The sequence below is a fragment of the Pteropus medius genome, unplaced genomic scaffold (genome assembly GCF_902729225.1).
Source record: "Pteropus medius unplaced genomic scaffold, Ma_sr-lr_union100, whole genome shotgun sequence".
NCBI lineage: Eukaryota > Metazoa > Chordata > Mammalia > Chiroptera > Pteropodidae > Pteropus > Pteropus medius.
Window position 1 is genome coordinate 6,567,727 of NW_024342647.1, and position 16,559 is coordinate 6,584,285.

The following is a 16,559-nucleotide window of genomic DNA, read 5'->3' on the forward strand; positions in this document are numbered from 1 at the left end:
TTCTCTAGATTGAATTGTGTCCCAACTCATATGGTGAAGACTTAATACACATAATGACTGTATCTGGAAATAAAGTCTTCAAGAGGTAATTAAGGTTACATAAGGTCATATGCGGGGGGCCCAATTCTGAAAGGACTGTGGCCTTAGAAGGAGAGCCCTCTCTCTCACTCTGTCCCTACCCCATGAGGACACAGAGAGAAGGTGGCTGTGTACAAGCCAGGAAGACGGTCCTCACCAGAACCCAACTATGCTGGCACCCTGATCTCGGACTTCCAGCCTCCAGAACTATGAGAAAATACCCAGTTTATGGTATTTTGTCATGGCAGCCTGAGCTGACTAATACAGAGGCCAGGACTCAGATGGACAGGATAGGAGTGAAAAAGGTAGGCTGGGGAGATACCAGCCAGCAGCGAGGGCTGTCAAGTCAACCACTTCCTTCCTGGGTGACTTGAGCCAGCTATCTAACCTCTGAGTTTTAGTTTTTGCATCTGCAAAATAAAGCTAACAGGGTTTTTACATGGATTTCAATCAACTAATGCTTGAAAAGCAATTAGCGCAGTGCCTGGCCTATAACAGCTCTCAGGACACAGTTACCATCACGATTATTAATAAGGACAAACTGTTAAGAGCATCTTCAGCACCCAGTGGGCCCGGTGACGCCTCCTCCTAGTGTGCCTGCCATATAAGGGCCACCAGACACTGTATGACCTTAGGCCCTTCTCCTCAGCAGGAAACGTAAAACTAGATGATCCAATTGCCTCAACATTCATTTCCTTTATTTATTAAAGAAACACTTAAATAGAGTTCCCCATGTGCCAGGCACTGTTCTAACCTACTGGCTCCTCTCATCCTCAGCTATCGACACTGTGAGGTGAGTTCTGGAATTATCTCCATTTTACGGATGAGGAAACTGAGGCAATGCGAAGCGAAATAACTTGTCCAAAGTCCAGTGGGTACAAAAAAGTGAATCAAGATTTGATGCAGGCATCCTGGCTCTCAGCGGTGATGCACCTAGACTGGGAGAGAGAAGTCTGCCCGCCTGCACGCACGGCAACCCCACGTCACTCACTCTTGACCTTCAGCGTCCAGAACAGAGTCAGAACCAAGGTGCTGATGCGTACGCAGGAAGATGGGAGGCTCCTCGCTTCTCTAGCTGCTGCTACCTCCACAGGAATATCTGAAGCTAGGGCCCCCCTGCTAAGGTCTGGCTCCCTCCTGGAAGGGGAACATGCCTACCCTATCCCAGCAACAAAAGGCTGAGTTCATAGAGGCCCCAGGACCAACAGGTCTGAGACGTTACCAGGCGACAGCTATGCCTGTGAGGAAGGAGACTATTCCTGCCAGCCAGCCAACAACAGGACGGACGTGCTGTGGGTGGGGAGCTCCCTGGCACCGAGGCGCAGGCTGGCCGACAGTCCGGCAAGAATGGGATGTGACAAAGTGAGATGGCAAGAGCACCGGGGTTTGAAGTCGAATCGTCCCAGGGCCTCCTCTCGGCACTGCCCCTCTTGAGTTGTGGGTTCCCCCACAAAGGACTTCACACACACACACACACTCATCCCCCCTATGAATCTCAGTCTTCACGCCCATACAATGGGTACACACAGCACCTACCCCTCAGTGCTGTGATGCAGAGACAAGGCAATGTCTGCAACATTTCCCCAGGGGAAATGTTCCGTAGGTATCTACGGTCTTGTGGGGGGGAGGGGAGTGAGCACAGGATGCAGGGGAAGGGTCTCACATGGTGCAGACTTTAGTACAGGGGCTGTGGAGGTCGACCGACAGGAGTGCAAATTCCAACTCCATAACACTTCCCAGCCGGTGACCCTGAGCGAGCCCCTGACCCTCTCAGAGCCTGTTTCTACATCATGAAGTGGGGACCCCCACAACTACTCAAAAGGCCTGGTGAGGATCAACTGCAAACATGCAAATCCAGGACTTCGTCTACAGTGGCTCATAGAGAAGATCATGCTGGTAAAAACTGGTGACATTAAGTGGCTGAAATTCCCATTCCCTAGCTGAGCCCATACAGGTACTAAAGGCCAGCCAGGCCTGCTGGCCCTGAGGTTTACTAGGCACAGAGATGGTGTCCAGCCCTCACTGCCAACCCAGTAAGAATGCAGCCCACAGGTCTCGGGGTGGGTGGGGTGCCGGGCAGGCAGCTGAGGACTGTCCCTGGCCTGGCGCTTGCTGGTCCCACCCTGGCCTCCCTAAGCACAGGGCAGATATGCTGCCCGGACCAGCACAGGGGCCCACCGGAGTGGAGGTGTCTAACCTGCCACTGTTCCCACAGCTGAGGCCATGGGGAGGGGAAGGGAGGGGCCAGAATGGGCCCTGCCCAGAATACCCTCACCCCTCTTTCTTCACTGCCTTCGTTCTGAAGCTCAGCCTGCATCCTTTGAGCACTTGGCTATGCCATCTGAACAGCCTTAGCGTCCCTTCCTGCTCTCAGAGACCTCACAATTGTCATAATGTCCTAGTGGGTGAGAGCAGCTGTTGAGAGTCAGAAAGGCTGGGAGTCTGCACACCCTGTGACCTTGGGCAAGACTCCTCTGAGCCTCAGTTTCCTTGTCTGTTAAAGGGGAGCTATGATCGCTGCCAGGGCAGGGGTGGGAGAGGAGCCGGGGAGCGGGCACAGGGTGGATTTCCAGGGATGGCAGCCGCCATGATAAGGATGACGTCCCCACCTCTGGGAAGCTTTCTCTGCTCCCCTGAGATGGCGTTAAGCCCTCTCTCTGAATGGCCTTCTGCCTTGCACAGGTGATGCTTACGCTGGGAGCCAGCCATCCTCTCGCCCACGGGCACAATGGCACATGACATCCATTCCCTTAAATGTACCACCCCTGAGCCCCTGCTGCGCCAAGGACACAGGCAACTACTCTTCCCTGGCTTCACGCTTTAGATTTACAAGCCCAAATGTTGCTTTTCTCGGATGCTTTGCATTTAATTAGGTGTCCTAATAACAATGGAATCGCAGAAGTACTTATATCACTTTGAATTAGTGGTGCAGCTCCTTCTAACTTCTTTAAGTTTTTTCATATATCATATTTTAAAATAGAGCTCATTATTTTAATTATATCCATTTAAATGTACAGTGGAGCCCTTGGATATTCTCAGCACGAATCATTAGGTATATTAGTGAAAAGCACTCGGAATCCATCTACATGCTGACACTCCACAATCTATTCTATTTGTGTCACTGTAAAATAGATTTATATATAGATAACTAGAAAATAGTTGCTCGAGATATGCTATGAATTTTATATTTAACCCGAGTCACACTTCAGCATAAAATCTAAAGTTGGGCACTAAAAGAATAAATCTCAGTGAGTACATACTGTCTGCGGTCGCTGGCTACTGCTCATGCCAGAATGCTGGGAGAGGAGCCAGGCCAAGTGGGTCCCAGCCCAAGGAATTCCCTAAGAGCTCTGGCCTTTCACTAAGGTAATGGTTCTCAAAGTGTGCTCCTTGAAGGCCTAGGGGTTCCACAGGAGTGGCCTCAAAGCACCCATGAGGCCTGAATAAGGAGGGTGGTGCTGAATAGGGCTTCAAAGATTCCTACATTTTGTCTTTGAGTTACACAACTTTGCTTTCAGCCTGATGTGTGTGTGAGTGTGTGTGTATATATATATACACGTATAGTGCATATATACATGTATGCACATGTGTGTATATATACACATCTAAATAAATAAATTATATAGAGAGGCTTCTTTCTCGATGTAGTGGGGTAAATGGTGCCCCCACCCCACCATGTCCTAGTCCCCAGAACCTTTGAATGAGACCTATATGGGCAAAGGCTCCTTGCAGATGTAATTAATTTGAGGATCCTGAGATGAGATGATCCTGGATTATCTGGGTGAGCCCTAAAGGCAATGAGAAATCCTTATAAAAGACACATGGGATATTTGGACAGACAGAAGAGGGCATGATACAGCAGAGGTGGCGACAGCAACATGATCAAAGAAGCAGACTAAAGTGATGTGGCCACAAGTCAAGGAATGCTGCAGCCACCCGAAGTGAGAAGAGGCAAAGAGAAGATTCTCCCCAGAGCCCCCAGGAGTGTGACCCCGCCAACACCATGATTTTGGACTTCTGGCCTCTAGAACTATGAAAGAACAAACTTCTGTTGTTTTAAGCTACCCAGTTTGTGGTAACTTGTTACAACAGCTATGCGGAAACTAATATACTTTATGAGACTAAATTTGAAGAAACAGCTCCAAAGTGGTTACGTTTGCAAACCACTGCCCTCCAATGCCCTCAGTTTTCTTTTGCTTCACACTAACTCATCCCTATTACTGCACCTGGCCAGTCCAGTGTGCCTGCAGAGCCTGACAGGGGAGGTTTCAGAAGCAAATCTCTTCCTCTGGGTCTTACTAAACGGCTCTCCAAGTGCTCAGACCCACCCCGTCGCATCTGCTGCACATAAAAGCCCTGTGGTGTCCGAAGCAGGCAACAGCCTCCTTCACGTCCACATCCTACTTTGTGCACAAGGCCTGGTGCACAGCTGGGACTCAACACAGAGTGAATGGCATGCCTGAGGTCACACAACTTTCAACTACGAGCTTGGTCTGGACATCATTCTTCCGACTTCCATCCTGGAGCCATTCCCACTAAACCCTGCTGCTTGAGACAATGCACCCAAATAACGAATCAGTGGCTCTGAGGCCCAAAGACAAATGCCATTTCTGGCCATGTTGGAGGAAGAGTCCTAATGACGCTAGGTGCCCAGGAGTCAGAAAACTCCACCTGCACTTCAAGATTCAGCCTGAGAACCACATCGCCCCCTCCAAAGGCTACTGCTTATTTACGCTGGCTCTTTAGCCACCTGAAACAATGGGAAGGGTAGGGAAAAATCTCTAATCAAGGTATGTAATAATGACTTGGTTAACTCCCTCTAGAACAAAACTTCCATTAAAAGACTTTACTCATTAGGAATGAGGGTTAACGGGCCTCAAGTTGAGCTTAAGTACACTCTCGGGCCTCAAGTTGAGCTTAAGTATACTCATGGAAGCATGGGATGTGAAATATATTAAGGCACACCCAGCCATGACTTCAGGGGCCATGCTTACCCTGCTATAGAGAGAGGTTGATCACTGACCAAGTCCTCCAGCTCTACGCATCTGCCCATCTACTGATGATCTGAGTCAAATGAGTCTCATTTATTCGAAGACGTAGGCGGGCCCCTGCCTGGCAATGCTCCCTAAGCCTAGCGAGGTTGTTGCCATCTCAATGCTCCTCCACCCAACCATCCCTTCTGGTCCTCACTGAACTCGTCCTGCATCAGCATGTTTTGATAAGGTCCTCTCTCCCTTCCATCCAACTCTCTCCCCACTCTGCTCTGTGCTTGCCAGTGGGCCTTCCACCTTGTGGATACTTCCCTACCTTCTGCTGATTCCTCTTCACCCCCCTTATCTGTCGATATGACCCAAAGATCAGTTCCAGAACCTCTTCTATTTTTATCCACACTCGCTTCCTAAGTGATCTCGCCCAGATTCATAATTTTAAATATTAACTATGTGAAGATGAATCCCAAACTCCATCTCCAGCATGGATCTGTCCCCTGAACTCCAAACCTATACCAACAGCTGCCTGCCTGACACAACCACTGGGATGCTTAACAGGCACCCATATGTACCAGGCCCAAACTGAGCCACTACCATGCCCCTTCCCCCAAGTCAAGAAACAGCTTCTGACTCCTACCCCAGTGCTCTTCCCACTAAACCCTGCAGTCCAAGATGCCACAATCAAATACCTACAGTCTTCTCCATTTCAGTTAGGTAGCAATTCCATCCCTCCAGCTCCTCAGGCCCAGACCCTGGAATTATCCTTGTCTTCAATCTACCAGCAATCCTGTAAATTCCACCTTCGAAATACGTCCAGAACCTGACCGCATCTTACCACTCAACAGCCACCACTCTCATCCAAGCTGCCTTTCTTTCTTGTCCTGTAATAACCTCATAGCCAATCTTTCTGCTCCATCCTTTGCCCAACACACCCAGAAATCAATGTTCAACACAGCAGCCAAAAGTGACCCTATTAAAATAAGTCAGGTCATGTCACTCTTGAGCTCTAAATCCACTCATGGTTCTGCATCTCACCCAGAGTAACAGCCACAGTCCTCACCCGACCCTCACGGCTCCCCATAACACACCCCCTGCAGCCGTTGGCCTCGTCTGCTAACACTTCCCCTCTCATTCCTCCTCCTCACTGGCCACACCAGTCTCCATGCTGCTCTTTGAACAGGCAGGCAAGCTCCTGCCTTGGGCCTTTGTACTTGCTCTTTCCTCTGCCTGGAATACTCTTCCCCTTCCCAGATTCCTCCATGGCAAGTTCTCCACTCCTTCTGGTCTTCATTCGAACATTCCAGGGCTAGTGGAGACATCCTGGCTGTCTGATCCAAGGCCTCCAACATTCCATATCCCCCTTTCCTACCTTATGCATTCTGCTCGGCATTTACCTTACGTTTAACTGACATGCCTGTTCTCTCTCATCCTCTTTAACTATCTCCCCAACTAGACCATGAGCCACAAGAGGACGGAGACTTTGTCTCATCGGTTCACTGTCTCATCTCAGCACCGACAGCAGTGCCTGGCATGTGGGAGGTGATCAATAAGCACCTGTTCAATTTAAGGATATAAGGCACGAGGCCTGGAAAGGTCAATGCCAGTGCAGCCTTCTAGACTTCTCCCCACATCCTCTCCCACCCCCCCAAAACAGCTGATGGTTTAATTGCTTTACGTGACATTCAGAACTGAAGACAGCAACATCCCATCCATCCACCGTGCCCTCAGTGTAACGTGGGCTGGACACGTTTCACCGGGGTCAACTTACTGAATAAGTGATGCTTATTCCTAAGTATCAAAGTCTTATCCTTTATCTTTTCCAATGGAAATTTCCTCAAATGTAACATACTCTACTCCCTGAAATGCCAAAACAGAGTAGCCTGGTAATGCTCTGGCACCAGCTTTTTTTTCCCTCCAGGTGTATTGAGATACTATCGACATGTAACACATGTACGTTTAAGGTATATCAGGTGATGATTTGATACTGTGAAATCACACCAACTCTTGAGGATTTGGGGTTGCGGTTTTATCAGAAATTGGCAGACTTGGGCCTTCAGGGCATGAGTAGGGTGCTGAGGTCTCAGGGAGCCTGCAGTCTCACACCAGTGGTTCTGGGAATGTCCCCCCTGCTTCCAATGGGCTCCTGCTCCAAGTCTGCCCCTTAATTCCACACGGTCCGGGAGACATCCAGAAGGCAAGAGCACCACTTTCTGTAGTAGCCTTCTCCATGCCCCTGGCAGGCTGTCAGCTACGGACTGCTGAAGGACACAAACAGAAAACGACCGGATGAAAGCAGGATGAAGGAGGTGCTAGTGGTGATGACGGCAATGATTCGAATGACGTCAATAACAGGGTGAGTGAAGACAAGGGCAGCTACGGCGTACTGTGCGGCTGTGACGTCCCTGACGTGGCGCTTCATGCCGTATTCATACATCCTCTCATTGTTCTTCACGACGCTTTTATATGGTATATGGTAGGTAGTTTGGTATTGAAAGTCAAGGAGAACTCTGGTCCTCTATAAAAACTTTCTAGTGACAGAAGTGGGATTCAGCCAGGTCTGCCCGAGTCCAGGCCTAGGCCTTTAAGCTTTTAATTACTTAGATGGTTTCTCTCTTGAAGAGAAAATAATAAAAACACTTGTTGAATGAATGAACAAATAAATGACTAATTAACCAGCAGCTCCAAGAGATGAGGAATATATTCTTTTGTCTCCTACTGTACCCTTAGTATCCTGACAAAATGGGGCACGTCCTAGATGCTTAAAACAGTAGCGTGAAAGTGCACAAAAATAAAGAAATGAGGGGATCCATCTCTGCCACAGAGAAAAGTGCTCGGGCTTCGTGTTCACTGCTGACCTCCAACTCTCCTTGACGTGTTCTAAAATGGCTGCTATGCTCACACATGTCCTTTGGATAGAAATGTTTTTAGCTACAAGGGCAGAAATCATAATGGGGATAAAGGTCACAGCTTCCACTAGTCCGGAAGGGCCAATAGAGAAGACCTACAGCAAAACCCTCATTTCCACAAACCCCGGTAACAAGGCCCTGCATCTGTATTTACTATTCCACCCGTGTTTCAAATCTCCACGCCATCACCCAGGCTTTAATAACCCTCAGAATTATCTGCACTTCCATTTCTGTCATGTATCACTGATACATTTTAATAAATAGTCAAGTAGAAAAGATTAGATTAATAGATTAAAACTATTAACCTATTAAACAACTCTTAACAGTCTAGAAATTCAAAATAACCTACAATGCATAAATATATCATTAGTTTGAGGTAATTCTTAAGCACTTAATTTTCATCAATGTATGGTGTCAGTCAGCCACAACACTGGGTAATACTGCAGCTCAGAAAGACAGCATGAAGATTTAAACATTAAGAGTTAATTCCCTGGTTTAGGCCTAAAATAGAAAAAAGCAGGAGTCTTGAGCAACACCATCAAGTCACAAACTCCGACATTTGGCATGTGGGGCCCTCTGGGTAAAGCTGGGAACTTTTTTCATGGGTGTCATGGCACGTGGAAGGCTGGCCCAGGTCACTGAAAAGAATTACTGCTAACAGCATTTAAACAAACGCACAGGCTTTGTCTTCCAACAGGTCTGGCAATGATGCAATTTGGATCCGTTAGCAATGCACACGGCTGTCCGAAGGCCCACCAGGCCGTGTCCCCCCTCACATAATTGTCGGGACACTGCAGACTCAGGAATTCTCGCCCAGATATGATCCCCTTGCTGGAAAAGGAGACCACAGCGGGTCGTGCCCACTGTCGGGCTTCTTCCTGGGTACCCACTGGTCTGAAGCAGACCCCACAAGGCAGGTAACTCAGCCCATGAAGAGTGAGGCAGATCCTAAGCTGGTCCTCATGCTGGATGATGTATACACAGAGAATAAATACACTCCGTCTGCCAGCAACGTTATTTCCTGCCAAGGCTGTGACTTACTTAGCTACTGCCCCTTTCTCTCATAATTCCTCTGGCCACTTTCCCCTTGGAACGAAAGGTCCTTCCCAACAGGACCACTTCCCTCCAACATCCTGAGCACACTGATAACTGATGCCCACAGCTGCCCAGCTGCCACCCCTCCAGTGTACTCCCCATGTCCTGCCATTACATCCAGCCTCCTCCCTTCCACACTCCACCCGCCAGGCCTTGAGGCCAGCTGATAACAGAGACTGAAGTTTGTAAACACAGCTAGCTCTGTCCACACACTCTGTGGTAAGGATCTAGGCCTGGTCCCTCACTCCCCAGAGGCAAGCTACCCTCAGATATACATACGAAACTCCTAACTATATGGTTCAGGCCTCCCAAAGTGTTGGGATGTTGTCAAGCTTCCTAACCTACTCTTCCACTGCCCTCTCCTCGTGTATAAGCCAGGGATGCTGACATTAACCGCTAAGGGTTGTATAGAAGATTAAAGCACAGAGATGTACACAGGCGCCCACCATGACACCCCGCACACAGTGAGGCTCCATAAATGTTAGTTCTTTTCTCTCGTCCTTACCAAGCACATGCCAGACAAAATGTGAAAAGTTTGGTCAAACTGACAAAGATGAGCTCTTAGGCCATGGATGGAATACTCATAAATGAATGTAGAAGGGGAATTTTTAGGCTCTATGGAAACAAAAGGAGTGGAGGACATGGCACCCGTCCATGCAGCAGCAATTAAGAAGAGAGCTGAGGACACACAATGCAGCCAAGTTCACCGTAGGACGGGAAGGTGGGAGTGATCAAGAAGCTGGGTTTGGAGAGCACCGACATTCTTAACCATCACGTGTGGCATGGGACCTGGAGCAAGCTGAGGCTGAGGACTTTTCTCTTCAGCTGATGAAGCCAGACAGATGATGAGGTTGTAGAAATTTCTGGAGTTGCTTCCTTAAATCAAGGGCCTTTGTCATTAGGGGCCTGAAGAAGCAACCAGGTAGAATCACTCTAGTTACCATTCACAAGAGTGCACTTCTTCAGGACAAGGCAAGACTTCTAAATGCTCTGAACTGATAATTGCAGCTTCACAAGGACTTTAATAATTTGCTCAAGGAGCACAAGTGGGAGGCTCGTGCTGGGTGGGTGGACTGAGCAGAGGCTCCCTAGGGTCCTCAGCCACTTCACTCTGCTGGACCACCCCAAGCTTGAGAACCACAGTGCTACTCGGCAAAAATGATTCATCGATTTTCATGTGCATAAGAACGTTTGCATTTCTGTGGCTATCTCCACAGCGCAAACCTAAGAATCTGTCTGACTTTTCAAGAATCTGCCCTATTTGCAGAGTTTCAGTTTAACGGTAACTGATTAAGCAGAGAGTGAACTCTGCCTACCAAAATACACTTTCAAGGTCAGCCTGCAATTTATGATTTTTGTGTTTCAACTTTGCCCAAAGTTTGGTAGGGCGAGAAATAGAAGAAGCTCTGATAACAGGAGCATAAACTTAGAATCAAGATGTAAGATGCAGCCTGACTAAAATACACCCAGAGTTCTCAAATAATTCACTCTGTTAATACCATACTGCTCACTGACTAGCATCCAGCCTACTGTTACTATGAATTTTTGAGCAAGTGAAGTTAATTTGTTTAGGACTACTTTTAATTTACTGCTGAAATCCAAAATGCTAAACAAGAATATATTATTCAAAAAATAATTATGCAACTGCACAAATGTGGTTATCAAATTAAACAGTCCACCAGTGAAAAATGTTGGCTTAAAGGACAAGACTCAGCATGTCCCAAAGCCATTTGACTATTTAGGTGATGTTAGATAACTCTTTCTCAATTCCCTCCCTGGAAGAGGGATGCCAATCACTGTCTCAGGGGCCGCTGGGAGGATCAAATGAGACATGTGTAAACTGCCATGACACCGTGGCTAGATTGTGGTAAGCCCTCAACAAATACAAGCTCCATCCCCACCCTCATCCCTACCTCTAGTCCTCGCTCTGAGATCTAGGTGCTGCAAGGACTCAGTGCCACCCCACTGTTACCCCCTCCTAGGAATGGAACCCAGCATGGTGGTGATGTGGTGATAGAAACAAGCATTTATTGAACCCCTACTATAGGCCAGGCATTGTGCTAAGGGTATACATAATATATTTTTTTAATTTATTTATTTTAATTAGTTTCAAGTATACAGTACATTGGTTAGACATCTATATAGTCTGTAGAACGATACCATTGCTTCCCCCCTCCTCTATGTCCGTCGCCAAATTGTCCACTATATTTGTGAGTCTGTTTTTGATTAGTTTGTTCTTTTTATTCCTTAGATTCTGCATACAAGTGAAATGATATAGTGTTTATCTTTCTCTGTCTGACTTAAATACCTTCTAGGTCCATCGAAGCAATATCTTTTTCCATCCCCTTCCTTTTAGTCTGTGTGTGTCTTTTAATCTGAAGTAAGTCTCTTGTAGGTAGCATATGTAGCGTGATAAAGACCCAGGATCTATAACCAAGAATACCTTATCCAGCAAAGCTATCATTTAGAGCTGAAGGACAGATAAAGAGCTTTCCAGACAAAAATAAGATAAAGGAATTTATCACCACCAACCCAGTATTACAGGAAATGTTGGAGGGACTTCTTTAAGAAGAAAAAACATGTATCAAGAACAGGAATAAAGAACGGTAAAACTACATTCCTAGCAATAAATACCTCAAATGGAAAAGAATTAAGTGCTCCAACTAAAAGATAGAGTAGCTGAATGAATAAGAAAACAAGATTCCTACATAATATTCTTATACTTAATAATATTATTATTAAAAGTACTAATGTTATCACTGACAACACTATGAGGGAAGTACTAATACAGTCCTCATTTCACAGATGAGGAAACTGAGATCAGGTAACCAGTCCAAGGTCATATAGCCAGGCGGTGGAGAGTACCAGGATCCGAACCTGGGCACTCCGGGCTCTTGAACACTGTGCTAAACCGCTCAGCCCTTCGTGGGGCTTGAGAGAGGGTGAAGGTGATGCCCGACAAACTGGGCATGGAGAGCAGGAGCCACAGGAGTTACTGGTCCACTCCGGGGCTATTCCTGGACCGAGCAGGAGGCTATGCACTTTGGATCAGGACTCACACAATGCTTTGCTGAACGGGATTCCTTAGGCCTGGAAAAAACAATGGCCTTTCAGAAACTCATTTCCAAGCCGACATTCTAAAATCCTGCCTGTCCTGAACCTTAGGCAACACTTCTTTTAACATCTTGCCTCCTACAATTTATTCTCCTCCTGACAGCCAGAACGATCCTCTTAAAAACCCAAGCATATCATGCCACTCCTCTGCTCAAAATCCCCAGCTGGTTCCCCGTGCCTCACACAGGGTAAAGGCCAAAGTCCCACAAACAGACTCCAAGGCCCTCCACAGCCACATCGGTCTCCCAGTTGTTGCTCCAACACTCCTGCCCGGGGCCTTGGCACCTGCTATTCTCTCTGCCTGGAATGTGCTTCCCTCACAACTGCTCGGCTCAGTCCCTCATTTCCTTCAGATTCTTGTTCGAATGTCACCTTCTCGGTGATGCCATACTCCCTCTGGCCCTATAATCTCCTTCTCCCTGCTTTCCCTCCATAGTACTTTTTACCACGTGACATACCATATATTTTACGTATTTATTAAGTCTCCCCCACTCCCCCTAGAATATCAGCTCCACAACACCCAGCATTCTGTCTGCTTTGTTCACCACTGTATTTCCAGCACTAGGTCAGACTCTGGCCCTTAGTAGGTGCACAGTAAGCATTTGTGGAATGAATGAATGAGACCTGGTTTTTATCCTCTCCCCTACCCCGAAAATCTCCATGATCCTGATCACTTGTTAGGTAACTGGTACACACAATGAACAAATGAATCCCTTAACCTCTTCTATCTCTGGTTTCCTTATCTCCAAAATCAGAGGGTTGGACTAGATTATCTAGAGTCCATCTAGCTCTGAAACCTTCAATTAAAAAAAAAAAAAAGGCATAATTCTTCATTACAGCAAGTCTGGAGCTTCATTTACTCAATTATAAAAGCTGCATTTCCTTTAGACCATTCCACAGTTAAGGCACCACAGCCCCCGTGCCTCTCAGAACTGAGGTTTGGCTGCAGCTGTGCTACGTGATTTGTAACCCGCACACCAGGTCAATACTAACCTCAAGTGCTAGGATCACTGGTCTTGTAAAATCGACCCAGGTTGGGTTACAGGGAAGTAAACCAAACCACATTCGGCTGTCTCTTAGGATCAGAAATACCACCTCTCCTTGTCCCCCTCAATTTAACACTAATTCCTTAGCAGCCCATGCTGTTGGTTTTGGGGTTTAGCCAGAGGCCCTCTGGAGAAGTAACAAAATTAGGTGTTCCGGGCCAAAAGGAAGGCGCTGGGACGAAAGCAGACCCTGGTGTGTAATACAGAGCGGCCAGGAGCTGGGAATGGAGGCCCACTCAGCAGGGTGTGGGTCCTTCGAGGTCATTCCTGACCAGGGCCATCTAGCCTCTCACTTCAAGGAACCTCAGGCCTTTGTGCCCCATCTGACACAGGGACTAAATGAGTCTACTTACTGCTCTATAAAGTATCTATGAGTCTATACTCCATATAGCCAATCTAACAGAAGGCCAGGGTCAAATTCACCAGTGGTGTCAGCGAAGGCCTAAGCTGATGTTCTCTTGCTGTTTAATGCATACCTCATTTCTCAGACTGAGTGTTGGGTCACTATACAATAATAATATTGCTTTGGTCTTTCAAAGAAGCTCTATTAGCTTTAATGACAGAATCAATATAAACTTGTGAGCTCCTTCAGAGCCCTTGCCTTCTTGACAAGCCCTCAGCCTATGGCACAGCCCATGGCCCCTAAAAGGCTCCTCTAACATCAATTCACTGATCACTTCATACCAAGAAGTGGGAAGGCATGGTGGTTAAGCATAAGTATGAAGGACATGGTTCTACAGTGTAGTGGTTAGCACATCTGCTTTACATGCAGAAGGTCCTGGATTCATGCACCAGTGGAGCCACGGTCCATGGTCTACGGCCATGCCACCCTGAATAAGCCCGATGTCTGATCTCGGACGCTAAGCAGGGTTGGGCCTGGTTAGTATTTGGATGGGAGACCACCTAGGAAGACCAGGTGCTGTAGGCATAAATAATTTAAAAAAAAAAAAAAAGTAATAAAAAGCAGAAGGCAAACCTGGGTGGACATTCTGGCTGTACTGCTCACTTCCAACTGGGCAGGCTGAGCCCTGTAAACCTCTGTGCCTCAGCTTCCTCATCTGCAAAGTGGGAATAATAAGAGCACCTCCCTCTTAGGGTTGTTAGAAAGCGTACACGAATTAATAGTAAGTTAATATATGTAAACCACTTAGCCCAGATCTCAACACTTGACCACTGACTCACGTTAGTCATTATTAGAAATTTCTTCTTTGTACCTCAAGTCACACACGACTCTAAGGTTTGGACTGGTCCTTCCTGGTATATATTCTGGCACCATGGTAACATCATTGAGTATATGCAAGCCTAGGCTAGTCAGAAAGGTCAAACAGATGGCACACACGCCAGCCACCCACTCTCCTGACTGGGGCAGGCATCTCTAATCTATCTCAGCACTTTTCTCCCTCTCCATGCAGCCATGCGCTGATAAGACTCAATACAGAATTAAGACTAGAGGGAAGCCTGCCTGTTATCCTCTATCAACAGGCAGATATGCTGGTGTGGGAGAGATTCACACCGGAGGGCAAGGACCACATGTGTATGAGAGTCATGAGAAACAAGTAGAGCTTTGTCTCTTTGTTCACTGCTGTAGACCTAGCATCAGTAGACACTCAAATGTTCATTGGATGAATAAATTAACAACAAATCCATCTGAGTCCATAGCACAGAGCACTGGCAGGTGCTCAAAGAAATGTGGGAGGACAGTGGGAGAGAGGCTGCCTAGACCTCCACTTGAGCACAGTATTGCTGAGTAGGGAAAGCACCTGGCTTAGGCAGGCTCAAGGCTTGACACAGCCATTCACTCATCACATACCCTGAGTAGGGCCTATCCTCTCTATGTGTACAACGTGAGGGAGGGGCTAGACAAGCCCAAGGCCCCTTCCAGTCCTGACATTCTCATACAAGAAGCACTTCCAAGCATCACTAGTTTAAGGATTTCCGCTGTCCCACAAACCACAGCTTCTTGCCAAATCCCACTTCCAGGGTCTCGGAGGAGAAACACAAGGCACTGGGCAGCTGCTGTCCATGACATGGGTCACCACGTGCATTCACAGTCCCAAGCCGGCCATCCGCCACTCCATTCCAGCCCATACTCCTAATCCCTACATCATCCCCATACCTTCTTCCATCTCATTCTGAAACACCTACTGAACACCTGCTACAGGCCAGTCCCCAGCAGTGAACAAGACAAACATAAGCCCTGCCTACAGAGCTAGCACTGGAAAGGCAGAGAAAAATACATAAATAAGTAAAATAATTAAAAAGCATAAATAGGGCACAGGCCCTTGAAGAAGGGGGTCAAGGAAGGCTTCTCGGGGGGAGAAGGAATAGCACTAATAACGAGAAGATCGGAGAAAAGAACACTCCAGGCAAAGGAACAGCAGTTGCAAAGGCTCTGAGGCCAGGGCCAGCAAACCATGGCCACTTGCATATTCACGTATTATCTCTGGCACTTTTGCATTACACTGGCTGAGTTGAGAAGTTGCCACAGAGACTATGGCCCTCGAAGCGTAAAATATTTACTGTCTGACCCTTTACAGGTAAAGGTGGCTGACCCCGGGTTTAGAGTATTCGATAAACATAGAGAAGGTCAGGGTAGCTAAAACAGACTGAGCAAGGGGGAGACTGACATACGAGGAGATTGGGGAGGTGGGTGGGAGCCACTCTCTGCTGGGTTCATGTGGGTCACAATGACTTCCAGCCTGGTGTCAACTGCCTCTGTTCTATCTGCCTCTACTCCACCCTGCAAACAGATGCCAGGGTGATCTCCCCAAAACACAGTCAGACGTGTTACTTTTCTGCTCAAAGAACTTTAACAGCTCCTATGGTTTCCCAAAGTGTGTTCCAAAGAACACTCAGTCCATAAGATGCACTTTAATAAAAGGGTTCCATAGTTAAGTAAGTTTGAGAAACATGGCATTTCCTCTCTCTCTCCGATGTTCTTAAGTACACCTATTAGCACATGAAAGGCTCTGAAAAGTTCCACAGCAAAGAAATTTGTTCGTTTTGTTTAATGCATGTCTAGATTTATTTGACCACGGAACCTCTTTTTTCCACAAAAATCTATTAATGTTTTAAAGAAATAGTGTTCATGCGCTAAAGAGCAAACCCTTAGTTTGGCATTCACAATCTGACTCTAATTCCAGTAGGCAATCCTAGAGCCTGTTCCAGATTTCATGTGTATGGCCTGGGAAGTCATCTCTCTTATCAGCCCCTAGCCTTCTTCTTGCCTTCAGTGTCCCCAAATAAGAATCATGTGGCCACTTCAGCTCTGCTCCATTCAAGGGAACAGCAGCAGCCACCACACTAATGTTTACCAAGTATCTGCCTGTGCC

At 47.2% G+C, this 16,559-nt stretch overlaps 1 protein-coding gene and 1 pseudogene across 25 annotated transcripts in view; one reads left to right on the plus strand and one right to left on the minus strand.

Moving 5' to 3' along the window:
* The window catches only part of ZNF618 (zinc finger protein 618), a 163,579-nt gene that overhangs the window by 58,936 nt on the left and 88,084 nt on the right, over nt 1-16,559 (minus strand). The gene's annotated exons all lie outside the window — the stretch shown is intronic.
* On the plus strand, nt 14,040-14,155 carry LOC120605850 (uncharacterized; annotated as a pseudogene).